Below are 16,084 nucleotides of genomic sequence, written 5' to 3' on the forward strand. Positions count from 1 at the left end.
TTACTAAAGAATTGTAATAACTAAGACACATTCTTGAGTTCTGGTAATAGACTCTATCTAGTAGTGGTGTCACAAGTTTTTGATACACTGATGGAATTTAATTTGCTAAAATCTGTTTATAATTCTTTATTGAAATTGGTCTTCAAATTCTGTACTGTCTTTCCAAGTTATCTTCACAAAACAATTTGAATGTCATTCCTTGTTGTGGTCAAATAAAGTTTATATAATACTGTAAATGATTTTTTAAAAGACTATAATGTCATCTGTAAAACCATCTGGGTCTGGTGCCTTTTTTAATGCAAGGTATTTCACCTTCCAGACTCTTCTACTAATAATTGATTTATTTATATTTCCTATCTCTTCATGCTGTAACTGATTTCCAGAGTCCATATTTTTACTTAAAAAAAAATCCATTTACTGTAGGCTTCCAAATTTATTTCTGTGGAGTTGTACATAATATCCACCAGTAAATTTTCTTATCTTCTTCATATGTGTGGTTGTAGTTCCTTTCCAATAGTATATTCATTTCATTTCCTCCCTCTTTCTCTCTCCCTCTCTCTCTACAGTCGTAATCGACAGAATTGTATCCAGTTCATCAATATTTTTAAAGAGCCTAATTTTGATTTTACTTATCCATTTTTATGTTTGTCTTCTATTTTGTTAATTTTAGCTTTTATCTTTATTAATTCCCTCCTTCCTCATTCATATTTTATTGTTACTTTAGAATTTAAGTTCAGTATTTTAAAATTTATTTTCAATCTTTTTTTTTAACAAAAAACACAATTTAAGGGTATAATTTTTGCCTCAGTACAAAGTTGTTTGAATGTCTTATATAGTAGGAAATACTACTTTTATTACTCTGATTCATAACTTTAATTTGGTTATCTTCTTTGATCCAAGGATTATTTAAAAGAGTGTTTTTAATTTTAAGAACTTTTTGTCAACTTTTTATGCTCATGTCTAGTTTTACTGCATTATGATCAGAAATGTAGCCTATGAAACCTCTACTGTTTAAATTTTATTTAGTTTTTTTTGTGTCGTCAGTTACCTATTAACTTTTACAAATGCTTTATGGACACAGATAAAGATAAAAATTCCTGTAGAGTACCTTGATACACACACACACACACACACACACACACACACATTTGCATAGATCTGTGTGTGGGTGTTTGTGTGTTCCATGTTATTGACTATCTTATTGAAATTCACTATATTTTTGTTTACTGTTTGGTTTTTTGGGGGTTTTTTTGTTTTGTTTTGTTTTTTTGAGGTGGAGTCTCACTCTGTCACCCAGGCTGGAATGCAGTGGCACGATCTCGGCTCACTGCAACCTCCACGCCTCCCGAGTTCAAGCAACTCTCCTGCCTCAGCCTCCCGAGTAGCTGGGACTACAGGTGCCTGCAACCACACCCAGCTAATTTTTGTATTTTTAGCAGAGACGGAGTTCACCATATTGGCCAGGCTGGTCTCAAACTCCTGACCCTTTGATCCACCTGCCTTGGGCTCCCAAAGTGCTGGGATTACAGGTATGAGCCACTGCATCTGGCCTGTTGTTTACTTAATCTACCAGATACTGAAAGTGCTTTATTAAATATACCCCCTACAATTGTATTCTTTTTTTTTTTTTTTTTTGAGACAGAGTCTATCTCTGTTGTCCAGGCTGGAGTGCAGTTTTACTTTATGTGTTTGTCTCCTGTGTTATTTGATATTTTGTGTTCATCATATTTCTTTAATAGGCTATGCCATTTATCATTACATAGTATATTTCTTTGAAGTGTTTCATGAATTCAAACTTTCATACCTTGGGGTTTGTTGTTCTGTTATTCTTTGCAGTTGTCTAGGATGTCTTTGCCCAACCCTTAATTTACAGTATTTCACTTTGTCATGGGTATAACTCTTGTATGGAGCATTAAGCTGGGTTTTGTTTTTTAACCTAGTCTGACATTTGAAAAGGAACTGTATCCACTTATATTTCTTGTAATAACTGATCTACTTAATTCCTCCATCTTATATTTAATTTCAATTTTTTACATTTTGCTATTGTTTCTTTTTTACCTGTTTTTGTATTTTTTTGCTGGCCTCGTTAAGTTTCTCTTCATTTTTTTATTCCTCCTGGTAATTTGGGAGGTATTTTTGTTTGTCAAATGTGCTAAACATTACCTTCCTTCCATAACTACTGAAGCTAATGTTAACTCCCCTATTAGCATATCATTAGTAAGTAATTATTTCCTCCCACTGTGATATTAATTTCCCTACCCCCTACCATCACACACAGCCACACCTCTTAACTCCAGAGTTTTTCCCAACATCTCATTCTTTCTGTTCCAATAATCCATACTCACCAATATTTTACAACATCTCAATTACATCATTATCATGATCCATTGTTTCCGATCCTTTTGGTCTTGAGATCTCCATTGTTTTCAGTTGTCATTTGGGTAGATAATTTTCTACAGTGTTTTCACCAGAAAGGCTATAGGGGTAATAAACAGAGTCCTTACCTGTTTCCAAAATAATTTTCTTTGGAACCAAATAAACAATATTTTCTTAATTATATGCTTCTTTGATTTCAGACCTTTTCTCACAATAGATTTTATTTCACCATCTCTAACTTTCAGTTGGCTTTTCTCTATACACTTAATTTTTTCATCTTTCAGCTTTCCGTATGGCAGACAAGCATAACACTAGTCCAATTCTCCTTTAATTTTTTTGGCTTTTTTTTTTTCCTTTTGTGGAGAACGGGGACTCATTATGTTGCCCAGGCAGGCCTCGAACTCCTGGGCTCAAGCTATCTTCCCACCTCTTCCTCCCTAAGTGCTGGGATTACAGGCATGAGCTGCCACACCCAGCTCTCCTTTATTTTCAACTAATCAGAATGCTCTATTAGAAAATGTCATCAGTTTAGGGGGTTTTTTAAGGGAGAATTTTGTTTTGTTTCTGTTTTTGGATTTTTGTTTCGTTTTGTTTTGCTTTGTTTAGTATAAAGTGTCATTGGTCAGGTTCCCTGGGAAACATTCAGAGATGGGGATTTGTGGGCAGGAGGAATTTTACAGAGGAGTGCTCTTGAGAACAATGACTATAAGGGATAAAGAGGCAGGATTGGGCAAAGGGAATATCTGAGTAGCTGCGTGCAGCCTTAACAGAGGCCTCAGCTAATCTTATGGGAGCTGAGTTTGAGTTTTCATATTGGGACAAGAGAACCATTCCTTTGTACATTGCATCAACAAGTATTGGATATGGACAGCAGTGGGTGGGAAGTTAGGGTGCCCCAGTCCTGAAGGGGGTATCTGGGTGAAACTCCACAGTGTCTAGTACACTGAATAGTCATGAATTTAATGAGGATATGTTGAGTTACATGTTTTTGTTTGGATTTGTTTTGTTTTGTCTTAATTCTTACTTAGACTCAGCTCTTGTAATCAGGAAACTAACGTCTTCCTTCAGCTCAGTGAAATGTTCCTTCATTTTGGATATAGTAACCACTTTTCTACTCTTTCCTTTTTTTCTTCTGGATGGCTTATTATTTGCATGTTCCATTTCCTGGATCTGTGCTTTAAGTCACCTACGTTTTCACTCATGTGTTTCCATCTTTCTAACATGTTGTGTTTCCTTTTACTTAATCCTCCAGCTCTCTAATTCAGTTGCTATCAAAAATTATGCCATTTTTCCCTCATTCATCTAATAGCTATTTCAATGCAGACATCATGACCGTAGGTCCAGAAGATCTTTGTGGTGTTTCAATGACATGTCTTTGAGAATGCTCATTATTTTCATCTTCATCTCTCCATCTCTTCTATCAGCAATGAGTCGTTTGTCCTAACCATTTGGGTTTCTCTGCTCTAGTCCCTGAATCCCACTGGAGAAGCTACGGTTTTTCTTGAAGGTCATGTTCTATTAGTTTGTATAGGTCAGATGTTTGGTTCTGGGCAAGGAGAAAGTCCAAAATGGTAAGGAAGTTTCTCTTCCTGTTACCATCTGCTGAGGCACTGAAAAGACTGACAGGACACCCAACCTACCAGATGCAGAAGCTCATCTGCTAGTTTCTGCCTCAATCCTCCAGGGCTACCATGATTAGCAGAAGTAGAAGGTCCTTCCATGGACCACATCCTGATGAAGATATGTGAAGGGTCTCCTTCAGGAGGCACACAATCTGCTCTCTTTGCCCAGACCTTGAAAAGAGGCCGGCTTTCTCTTTCTTTACTCCTTCACCTCTAACTCAACCCTCAGATGTCTCAGCATCCCTATTAGCATCAGGTTCAGTATCCCACTGGTGGCCTTGGTACCACATGGCTTGAAGGGGCTGAAAAGGGAAAAAGTGTTAGGGGTAGACACTCAGGCACTATCCCCAAAGAATCCCCCCCACCATGTTTTTCTTAGGTTCTTCTTCTGATGTGAGCTGGTCTCATTTTCCTTTTCAAATGCTAAGTTTCTTGATAGCAAGATCACATCCCCTTCGCCACTGCATTTCTCTCTGCAGCTACCACAAATGCCAGGCCATTGCAGACACTCAATAAACAGGGGCTGGCCTTGATAACAAATCCCGTGATCCTATTTGGTGCATTTCATTACCTTTCTGGCTAAAAGTCACAGTCCAACTGGCTGGAATACCACGTGTGAAACGTGCCAGAGTATCCAACTCAGGGAGGCCCATGCATATCTACCCACTTATCTTCCAAGAATCAGGTGATGCTGGAAAACTGAATGCTTAGTGGAGTTGGTGCCAGCACCTTGGGGGATAAGGAGAGAAAGTGTGGCGTTGGATTTAGCAAGAGATTGGAGCTCCAATTCCAGTCTTTCCACTTACCAGTCAAATGATTTATCTTCTTTGAACTTCAATTTATTCACATATAAAGTAGGTTAAGAAAATAGTCACTTCTTCACAAGGCTGTTACAGGGATTAAATGAGATCATGAATTAACATGCCTGCTACATAACAAGAGCTCAGTGACTGTGAGCTTCTAGCATTCTTGTTATGACCATTATTGTTACAGTGGGGAGAGGGAGATGGGTTGGTCAATAGTTGAGGGGCAGAAACCAGGGAAGAGGAAGAGGAACGGAGAAAAGAATGAGAAAGGGAGGACCTTAACTCTGAGTCTTCACCCAGAGATCTTGAAAACATTGGTTATTTAAGGAGATTTTAATTCCTTTTCCAGTAATAGTGACATTTCTACAGACTGGGTCTGTATTTTGTTTCCATTTTCCTAAATAATGTCACATCAAACCTCCTAAGAGAGTGCCTTTCCCACCCAGTCACCTCAAATAAGGACAGAGGGATGGAGTGGATGGGAGGAGGTGAGATGGGGCAGAAGTAATGCAGCCCCCAGCTCGCCAGCGGGTGCCCATTGTTGGAATTCTTCAGCTTTAATGGTCATTCCCATTTCTCCCATGGAGAAAGACAGCATCTCCTTTGACATTCTTTGTGGGTAAGGTGAAATCAGGGCAGGAGGAGCCAAGCCCATCACTTTCTGAGTTGACCAGAGATCTCTTAGGGGCAGCCTGGGCTCCTGTACCAGATGGCCCAGGTTCTAATTCTACTTCTTCCATTGAGTAGTTGTGTGACCTCAGGCAAGGTACTTAACCTCTGTGTGTCTCAGTAAAAGTGTGCTTTATTAACAAACTTTTATATTGCACTATTTAAAGGACTTTACAAATACAAATTCATTTAGTCCTTATAGCCATAGAAGGTAAGTCAGGGCCAGGTGCTGTGGCTTGTAATCCCAGCACTTTGGGAGGCCAAGGCGGGTGGATCACTTGGGGTCAGGAGTTCAACACCAGCCTGGCCAACATGGTTGAAACCCTGGCTCTACGAAAAAAATACAAAAATTAGCCAGGCATGGTAGTGTGAGCCTGTAATTTCAGCTACTCGGGAGGCTGAGGCACAAGAATCACTTGAACCTGGGAGGCAGAGGTTGCAGTGAGCCAAGATCATGCCACTGCACTCCCACCTGGGCAACAGAGTGAGACCCTACCTCAAAAAAAAGAAGGTAGGCCAGACAAAATGTGGTAAAGATTAAATGGTTCATATATGCAACGTGCTTAGAGGCCCCTGTTTGGTACATGGGAAATGTAAGCACGATCTGGTGTTGTCATCATTATTGTAAATGCTATCCATTAGCTGCCATCATCTTCTTCTCCTTTGTCTTCCAGGGGTTCTGTTGCGGTGTAGCACTTAAGGGCATTTTTTCCCTCCTCATTCCACCACCAAACTCTCCTCATTTTTTGGAGGCAGGGCATATCTAAGTTTATTTATTTATGTTTTGTTTTTTTTTAGCAATTTCAACTTTTAGATTTAGGGGCTACAATGCAGGTTAGTTAAATGGGTATACTGTGTGATGCTGATGTTTGGGGTACAGATGATCCCATCACCCCGGTAGTGAGCATAGGATTCAATAGGTAGTTTTTTTAGCCCATGTTCCCTTTCCTCCCTCTCTGCTCTAGCAGTCTCCGGTGTTCATTGTTTATGTCCATGCATACTCAATATTTGGCTCCCACTTACATGTGAGAATGTGCGCTATTTGGTTTTCTGTTTCTGTGTTAGTTTGTTTAGGATAATGGCCTCCAGCTGCAAACAGGTTGCTGCAAAGGACATGATTTTGTTCTTTTTATGGCTGCATAGTATTCCATTATGTATATGTACCACATTATCCAATCCACAGTTGATGGGGATCTAGGTTGATTCCAAGTCTTTGCTATTGTGACTAGCTCTGCAAGGAACACAGAAGTATATGTATCTCTTGGCTAGAACAACTTATTTTCCTTTGGGTATATACCCAGTAATGGGATTGCTGAGTGGAATGCTAGATCCATTTTTAAGTTCTTTGAGAAATCTCCAAACTGCTTTCCACAGTGGCTGAAATTGTACATTCCCACCAGCATTGCAGAAGCATTCCCTCATCTCCACAGCCTCACCAGCATGTTATTTTTTGACTTTTAATAATAGCCATTCTGACCGGTGTGAGATGGTATCTCATTGTGGTTTTTAATTTACATTTTTCTGATGCTTAGTGATGTTGAGCATTTTTTCATGTTTTTTGGTTGCTTGTATGTCTTCTTTTGAGAAGAGTCTGTTCCTGTCCTTTGTCCATTTTTTAATGGGTTGTTTGTTCTTTGCATGTTGAATTGTTTAAGTTCCTTATAGATTCTGGATGTTAGACCTTTATTGGATGCATAGTTTGTGAATATTTCCTCCCATTCTGCAGGCTGTCTGTTTACTCTGTTGATGGAGTCTTTCATTGTGCAGAAGCTCTTTAGTTTAGTTAGATCCTGCTTATACATTTTTGCTTTTGTTGCAATTGCTTTTGTGGACTTAGCGAAGAATTCTTTACAAGGATGATGTCTAGTAAATATTTCCTAGGTTTTCTTCTAGAATTTTTACAGTTTGAGGTCTTACATTTAAATCTTTAATCCATCTCAAGTTAATTTTTGTATGCGGTGAAAGGCAGGGGTCCAGTTTCATTCTTCTGCATATGCCTAGCCAGCGATCCCAGCACCATTTATTGAACACTCTCCCTGTTTTTGAGACACAGTCATTTTAGTATTTCCATCACATTCTTGTCTCCCCTTGACACTGCTTACCTTTACCATCCTTGTGTTCTGAATCCCTGCTTCTTCCAGCTAATTTAAATGGGTTCCAACTCTCCCCAGGCCCACAGTGTGCCAAACACAGTGCTAGATATTCTCACCTACACATAGTCTAGGGCTTGGGGAAACTGGGTGCAAACATCCATTCATCTCCAAAACCCATTCCCATCCTACTTTACCAAATTATTTTAAAATATTCCCCTTACCTTCCCAACTTTTTTATTCATCACTCTTAAGCACTGAACTGATTTGTTTACAAGGCACATCATCTAAATGTTTAAAATAAAGATTCATGCTAACTTAATGTATTTATGTATGATTCTCAGTTGTCTGTATCTTTTAATTTTTTTAAAAAGATAGTATGTGAGCTGCTATGTAACATGTAATGTGCCTTCTTGACTGGTGGTAGGTTCTTATTCAAGCACATAACCTTAAATAGGGCTAGTGACACGGATGTATTTGCTATGTTAAGAGGAAAAGCTGGTTACAAAACCTATGTAGAATAGTATGCTATTTTATACCTCTGCAAAGATATATACCAATGCAATTACATTGGCTAACTTGTAGAAAAGGAAAAAATTCTTTTTCAGGGTATTCTTCTTAGTTTTGCTTTTTGTATATTCTAATTTTCCTTTGTTTTGAATGTACTGCTTTTATAATGTCACAAAGAAGTACAAGAAACCATAGTTTGATGGGAAACATGGTTGGAACTTAGCCAGCTGAAACCATCCTCAATAAAGCCTTTCATTTTTTGTTTTGTTTTATTTTTTTTTTTAAGATAAAGTCTCAGTTTGTTGCCCAGGCTGGAGTGCAGTGGCATGATCACTGCAGCCTCGAATTCCTGGGCTCAAGCCATCCTCTTGCTTCAGCCTCCCAAGTGGCTGGGACTACAGGTGTGTGCGAACATGCAAGGCTAATTTTTGGGGGGGTGAGTAGAGATGGAGTCTTGCTATGTTGTCCAGGTTGGTCTTGAACTCCTCAAGCAATCCTCCCATCTTGGCCTCCCAAGGGGCTTGGATTACAGGCATGTGCCCCCACACCTGGCCCCATTAAGCCTTTAATCTGCTGTCTCATCAGGCCATGCACTTGTCTGAAAGATGGCTCTGTTTATTGTGTCCTATCATGTTGTTAATTACTTTGAACTCAAAACATCTGGGTGGCAATGTCTATAGCTATTTAAGATTCTTTTTTTATGTTTTGAATACACAGAAAGGTATATAAAATTTTTTCTGACGATGATGATGAAATCAAGAACAATCAGTCCTATGTGTTGAAGGCAAAATTGACTTCCCTAGCTTGGTGCATGAAGAAAAACAAAGGTTGAGCTAAGTCCTCCCACTCTGCCTCACCAGCAGCATCTTAGGATGCAGGGCACACTGAAGGCCCTTGGCCATGTCACAAGCAATCTCAGATGGAGGGTACTTACTCTCTCACCCCATTTTCTTCCTTGTAAAACTGTGCAGTTTCTTAAACTACCCTTTGCCTCACTACATATTTTAATCACATTCATTAATTTTCAAAGTGCCTATTTTTCTTATCATTCTAGAAGTACACTTCATATAGTGAAAGCTAATGAGCATGTGTTCAGGAAACAGTGAAGAGCTGAATTTAGATTTTTATTAAATTTGTATTTTTTTTTCCATTTACATTTTTCTGATTAAAAGTGTGGCTTGTATTTTGTTTACTTCTACAGGAAACAAAGAGGGCGGTTATGTCTGCTCAAAACCAAGCATGTATCTGAAAAAGTAGAATTTCAATTAAATATACAGATATTACATCTTTTTGCTTTTTATTTTGTTTTGTTTTTTGAGACAGAGTGTCGCTCTGTCACCTAGGCTGGAGTGCAGTGGCACCATCTCGGCTCACTGCAACCTTGGCCTACCGTGTTTAAGTGATTCTCCTGCCTCAGCCTCTCAAGTAGCTAGGATTACAGGCACAGGCCACCATACCTGGCTAATTTTTGTATTTTTAGTAGAGACAATGTTTCACCATGTTGGCCAGGTTGGTCTCGAACTTGTGGCCTCAAGTGATCCACCTGCATCGGCCTCCCAAAGTGTTGGGATTATGGGTCTGAGCAACCACATCCAGCCCCGCTATTATATCTATTTAATATCAATACATGAAGAGCTGGGTTGGTGTTTGTTTGCTTTGCTTTTTGTTAGGTTGATTGACATTATGTAGAATGCCACAGTGGAACTGAAAAGCTCCTCTCTACTTCAAAAATTAGAATAAAATTAATTTAATTTTTTCTTATATTTTTCTCAGGTGCCTTTGAAAAATATTAAGGGCACTAGGTTAGAGCTATTAAAAGGCATATGTTTGTAAGTAACAATTGTAAGAACTGACATAACTGAATATTAAGAATTACTTTAAAAGCTAAAAACTTTAAAAAAATATTAGCCTGGAAAAGTGGAGAATAAGGGTGATTTAACAATTAGTTCCAAATAAATAACAGATTGGTAGAGGGTAGGCATCTTGTTGCCATCCCACTTAAAGACAAGGACTCTTGAGAATTGCCTTTAGATTCTATCGTGTCTTTGATCAGACATAACACAGTGCTGGACACGTAGTGAATGTCCTTCAACACCTCCTATTCAGCATACCTCCCATATGTCTGCAGGCACTGTGTGACCACCTGGGGCAGGTAAACAGAGGGGCACCATGCTGCCATAGAGCTGAACCCAAAGTGTTCTGAGAAGTGTCCACTAATAACCCAGGCAAGCATCAAGGAAGAGAAACTGTGCAGAAAGAGCAATATCTCTAGGAGTAGCTTTTACAGGTGAAGAGAGATTGTGCAAGTGAATAAAGGAAAGTCAGGGATTCCAGGCAAGGGGAATTGCATGGTCAAAGGCACTAAGGTATAATGTGCCTGGCAAATAGACTTCTTCAGGACTAGAGAGCTGGATTTGTGGAGAGATGGCATAGTAGAAGCAGGCCCAGGCCACGTTAGCAAAAGTTTTTCTTGTACACCATGTTAAAAGTCTGGGTTTTGTCTCCAAGACAATTGTAGAACTCTTACAGTAAGGACTCTCTACAGAGAAATGATATAATCTTATTAACATAATAACGTTTAAAATATCACTATAGCAGCAGTATGGAGAATAGAATGGTAAGGAATTAATACTGGACACTGTTGCAAGATTCTAGGCAAAAAAATTTTTAGGAACTGAATTAAGACAGTGGCTGTACAGGTAGGGATGAAGAGAAGGAAGCAGAGTCAGGCGATGATAAACAGCGCTGGCAGAACTTGTGAATCGCCTTGACGAAGAGGAAAGAGGAAGAGAATTGTCCAGGATGACCCTAGGGTCTTGCATTGAGTGACTGGGTAGATGGTGGCTTATTTTCCCCAAACAGGCAATATAGGAGGAGATACAGATTTGGGGGGGAGGTTACCAAGGGAGATAATCCATTTACTTTCCTAGTTGTAGAACTTAAGAGTACCTCTAAGGAGGAAGTCGCATTCACTAGCATATAAGAACCGTGAGAATGGAGACCTTGTTGGTTTCATTCACTGTGTCCTCAGTGCCTAGCACAGCACACAGCAGATGATAAATCCTGGTAAATTCTAGTTGAATGTATGTTCCCGGACACATTTTTGGGTCCAGGTCTCAGCAATTATTCAATGCTCTTTGGTTTTCTTCCATAGAAAATCCTAGAACCTCCTTTGATGTTGACCGAGGTTGTCTTGCATCCAGAAATAAGAGATTCTGCTCCACGCTCGCGGGGGTGAATTACAAAACCATGACTAAGATTCTCAATGGTCCTATCACTCTTCGTTAACACATATAAGCAGGGCTGGTTAATTGTTAACTGACAAAAAAGCAAAAACTGCAATAATAAAGTTTGAAGTGATCAGACAGAGAAGAATTAGTCATTGGAGTGAGCCTTTAATATTGTAATAAGACATGTGGCTTTCAAGTTGCCATTGAAATGATTAGGAGGCAGGGTGTGGTGGTGCATGCCTGTAATTCCAGCACCTTGGGAGGCTGAGATGGGAGGATTGCTTGAGCACAGGAGTTTGTGACCAGCCTGGGCAACATGGCAAGACTCTGTCTCTACAAAAAACTAAAAAATTAGCTATGCATGGTGGCTCACGCCTGTAGTCCCAGCTGCTTGGGAGGCTGAGGTGGGAGGTTCACTTGAGCCGGGGAGGTTGAGGCTGCACTTAGCTGTGATTGTGCCACTGCACTCCTTTGTGGGTTTCAGAATGAGACCCTGGTCTCAAAAAAAAAAAAATTAGGGGAGCCAAGTATAATTGTTAAGAATGAATATGAGCCAATTTAATTTGGTTTTAGAGTACCAAAAACTCTAAAAGGGATTGTTGCATTAGAACAAGAAACAGTGAGAAGTACATAGATCAAATAAAAACCTGGGAAAAACTTTAAGAAAAAAGAAAGAAAATCTAATAAATGGCACTGCTACTTGGAGAAGTTGGAGCAAATCTTCCTTGGCAGGGAAGCTTGAATTACCTGCCTATCTCTTTAAGCATTTTCATGTACAAATCAAACACAGATGGCCCATTACGTTTATGACCTCACTGTCGATTACTCTAGATGCAGCATGCATTAATTATTGAAATATTTTCATAGTATACAAGTTTTTAGTGGGCTACATTGCCACAGATAATTTCAACTTTCTGATTAGAAGCTGGTATAAACAATTTTATTTATGAGAATTAATCTCTTGAATGTAGTAAATGCTATGAATACAGTAGTGATTTTTTTTTCCCCCGTTTAACAAAGCCAAACTAGGAATCCTGGCCTCTATCCTTGAAACTCAGCGTTATGTTAGCATTGCATACAATTCATAAACTCTGCCAAAAGCTATTACAATTGTAGTAAATTTTGATTACCGGAGTTGTTTGTTATTTATGTCTACAAGATAAAGATAATACTGGGAATAGCCCTCTTCTATTCAATGTATAAATTACTTCCATAAAATATCTTGTTTTGTAAACAGTAGAAAAGGAAAAAAAGACTAAACTTGGTTGAAGCTTCAAATTATTGCATCTACTTTAGTTCAAGTCAATAAACACTTTAGATGATGTGGAAGTCCAAGGAAGGGTTTAGACTTTTAATGGTGCCCTGGTTTATCTCTGGCATGATAAACAAAATGCTGGGGCCATTCACTGTTAAAGAACAATAAAAACATTCCAGTGAAGGAGTGCTCAGAGAGAAGGCATGTGGAGAAACATTTTGCAGGACCTTAAGGAAGACACGTATTTTCTATCATTCTGGAAGAAAGCTATTCATTCAACAAACATCAACTGAATACCTATTGTGTACTTGGGACTTTTCTAAGCATTTGCAGTGCTTTGGGAGGAAAAACTAAACTCTCTTTCTGCCAGGAATAGATTCTAGCAGAATTGATTACCTCCTTAAATCCTCTTTGCACAGAGAAGGAAGCTGAAGCTTAGCAAAGTGAGCTAACTAACCGGAGATTACCCACACAGAAGGCAGTGAAGCTGAATAAGAGCCCAGGCCATGTGGCTCCACAGCCCCTATTCTTCACCTACCGTATCTCAGTTGCCTTCACCATTTTCAACCTTTTTCTGGCTCAAAGGTCTATTAATCTGGGTCATTGTGAATTTATATTTAAAAGTAGGCAGCTGGACTTCCTTCAGTCTAGGTCTTCATTTAGGTCAGTTAACTTTTAAAAAATAGTTATCTGTATTTCTTCTTTCTGAAATTCACCATAGGAAAGAATGTTCAGGCAAAGACTGGCACAAATAAGATAGGCATCGCAGAAATGCTGATTTCACAGCCCAGTGGGATATAGTGGCCCTAGAAGCAGCAAGCAAGGTCAACATGCAATTATTGGTTTCTTTCTCTGGCCAAAGACAAACAGGTATAGAAAATTATACTTCTAGCAACACACAGATAGCAACGCTGATGGCACTGTGATTTCACAATGGGTTGCACAACACAAAAGAGAGAAATTCCTGCATACCTCAGGGACAACTAAGGCTGGAATAATATGATCCTCAACCAGAATCATGCAAGAAGATGGAAATTTAGCATATGTATTAGGTGAGAATCTTTTACCAGTGAGTAATGCTTACATATAACAGTAAACAAATAGCAAACATTTATAAGACACACTGCTAATGGAGAGAATTCATGTAAAAATTAATGACATATTAATTAATTCAATGCTGTTCAATTAATTTTGGATATTCATTTCATTAAATTAAAAAGTAATGCATTTTCCTACTGCTCACAATAAAACTCTCTCAAGTTTGTTTAGCACTTTATACATTTAAAAACTCTGTTGCTACTGGTGGAAGAGGGAGGATCAGAGACATCTGACAACTTGTCTGAGGTCATGTCAAATTTGGCAGGGAACAGCCTAGAACCCAGAGTTACTGATTTACAAGGTCAGTCTTTGGACATTCTTTCACATTATTCTTATTTGATACCCAATAAAGTAGGTATTATCGTGTTCACTGATCATAGGAGAGCCTGAGGCTTAGGGATATAGAACAAGTGAATGCTCAATTCCTTTCCAAAAAAATGTAATTGTGCATACAAATTCTATTAAGGGTGTGTTGGTAAGAGGGCATGGTTATTGGGGGCCAAGGTGGGCAAGAATAGAACATAACATATGCAATAATGTACACGGTAAAGAAGTTGTACCATGGTAGAAGAAATTAATTTTATCTAGAATAAAAAAGAAAGGTCTGACCAATTATAAATACAACTGAGTGTAAAAACTATAATGATATTGGTTGGGCGCAGTGGCTCATACCTGTAATCCCAGCACTTTGGGAGGCCAAGGCAAGCAGATCACTTTAGGTCAGGAGTTCGAGACCAGCCTGGTCATGGTGAAACTCTGACTCGACTTAAAAAATGCAAAAATTAGGCAGGTGTGGTGGTGGTGGGTGCCTGTAGTTCCAGCTACTCAGGAGGCTGAGGCAGGAGAATCGCTTGAACGTGGGAGTCGGAGGTTATAGTGAGTGAGCTGACATCACACCACTGCACTCCAGCATGGGCGACAGAGCGAGACTCTGTCTTAAAAAAAATAATAAAAAAGAACTATAATGATATTGTGCATTGTGACTGGTTATGTAGTGTCTGATGCTATGGTTCCTTATGAGATCATGCAATACAATTACCTTGGACACTTGAAAAAAAGTAGAATCTTGTACCTATGGAATCAGACACTTTGGACATAGAGGACATAAATCTGGTTTTCAACAAGCTGTATTAGGGGTCCATGGTCTAAAATCTCGCTATTCAAAGTACGGCCCATGAGCCTGCAGCATCAGTGTCACCTGGGAGTCTCTTAAGAATGCAGAAGCTGAGACCCAACCCCAGATCTACTGACTCAGAATCTGCATTTGGTTAAATAACAATATCCCCTGGTGATTTCCTCCAGACTTTACAGTTTGAAGAGACTACAGTTTGCTGGCTTATGGCATCCCTTCCTACCACCCATTCACCTTATCAGAAAAAAAAATAAGTCAGCATGACTTGAGCTGTTTTTAGTGAATCCATGAGGGATCTAAGCGAACTGTTTCTATTTCCAACTTCCTTCTCAGTCTAATGTTCTAGATTTCCATCATCCTCTGATAAAGGTTTACCAAATATCCAATTAAAAATGTATCCTAAATTCTGTTGAAGCTCAACATCTAATTCATGGGCCATCAAGTGTTTCATTTCCAAAATTCACCTTCAGAATATTTTTTTAAAGTAAAAACCTCATTTGCATATCTCTAAATTCCCACTAATTCTTCCATTTTTTACAATTCCTCAAAGACTAGTAAGGTGCATTGGCAAACCACTGGCTACTTTTCTTCGTCCCCTCATAAGAGAATCAATCTATAAAAAATCAGGATATCTGGGCATGTTTTAAGTAGCAGGAATAGCTATGATGAGTTCTACCCTTATACTGAGGTTTCAGATTTCTCTTATAAGTGTTTGTTTAAGGCTGGGCACGGTGGTTCACGCCTGTAATCCCGGCACTTTGGGAGGCCAAGGTGGGCGGATCAACTGAGGTCAGGGGTTCAAGACCAGCCTGACCAACATGGAGAAACCCCGTCTTTACTAAAAATACAAAACTAGCCGGGCATGGTGGCGCATGCCTGTAATCCCAGCTGCTTGGGAAGGCTGAGGCAGGAGAATCGCTTGAACCTGGGAGGCAGAGGTTGTGGTGGGCCGAGATCGCGCCATTGTACTTCATCCTGGGCAACAAGAGCAAAACTTTGTCTCAAAAAAAAAAGTGTTTGTTTAAACCAGTCTCTTCAAGTGAAATCAGGGTGGTTTTTAAGTTTGCCCATCTCAAGTTCCTCGTTTGCAAGAGCAATGTGTGCTCTTCCCTAGTTTTGGGGAAACCCCTCCAGCTGCCTTTCTGAGGCTAGGAAAAGACAGAATCCTCTTTCTCCAATCCAGCTCTCACCACTCAGCTAGGAGTAATACAGCTACTGTAATGTTTGGATTTCAATGTCCACTCAATATAACATTAACTTTGTTTGTTTGTTTGTTTGTTTGTTTTTTGAGATGGA

The 16,084-nt window shown here is 39.2% G+C and overlaps 1 long non-coding RNA gene across 2 annotated transcripts in view; it reads right to left on the minus strand.

Annotated features, from left to right (window-relative positions):
* Nucleotides 1-16,084, minus strand: part of LOC129014008 (uncharacterized) — a 156,963-nt gene that overhangs the window by 70,562 nt on the left and 70,317 nt on the right. Inside the window, exon 10 of one of the 2 annotated variants that reach the window (XR_010124021.1) lies at nucleotides 708-7,509. The exons of the other annotated variant lie outside the window; for it this stretch is intronic. This is a non-coding gene — a long non-coding RNA (uncharacterized LOC129014008). Of the gene's footprint in view, nucleotides 1-707; nucleotides 7,510-16,084 lie in introns of those variants that run through there. 2 annotated transcript variants of the gene reach the window in all.

The sequence above is a fragment of the Pongo pygmaeus genome, chromosome 16 (genome assembly GCF_028885625.2).
Source record: "Pongo pygmaeus isolate AG05252 chromosome 16, NHGRI_mPonPyg2-v2.0_pri, whole genome shotgun sequence".
Lineage (NCBI taxonomy): Eukaryota > Metazoa > Chordata > Mammalia > Primates > Hominidae > Pongo > Pongo pygmaeus.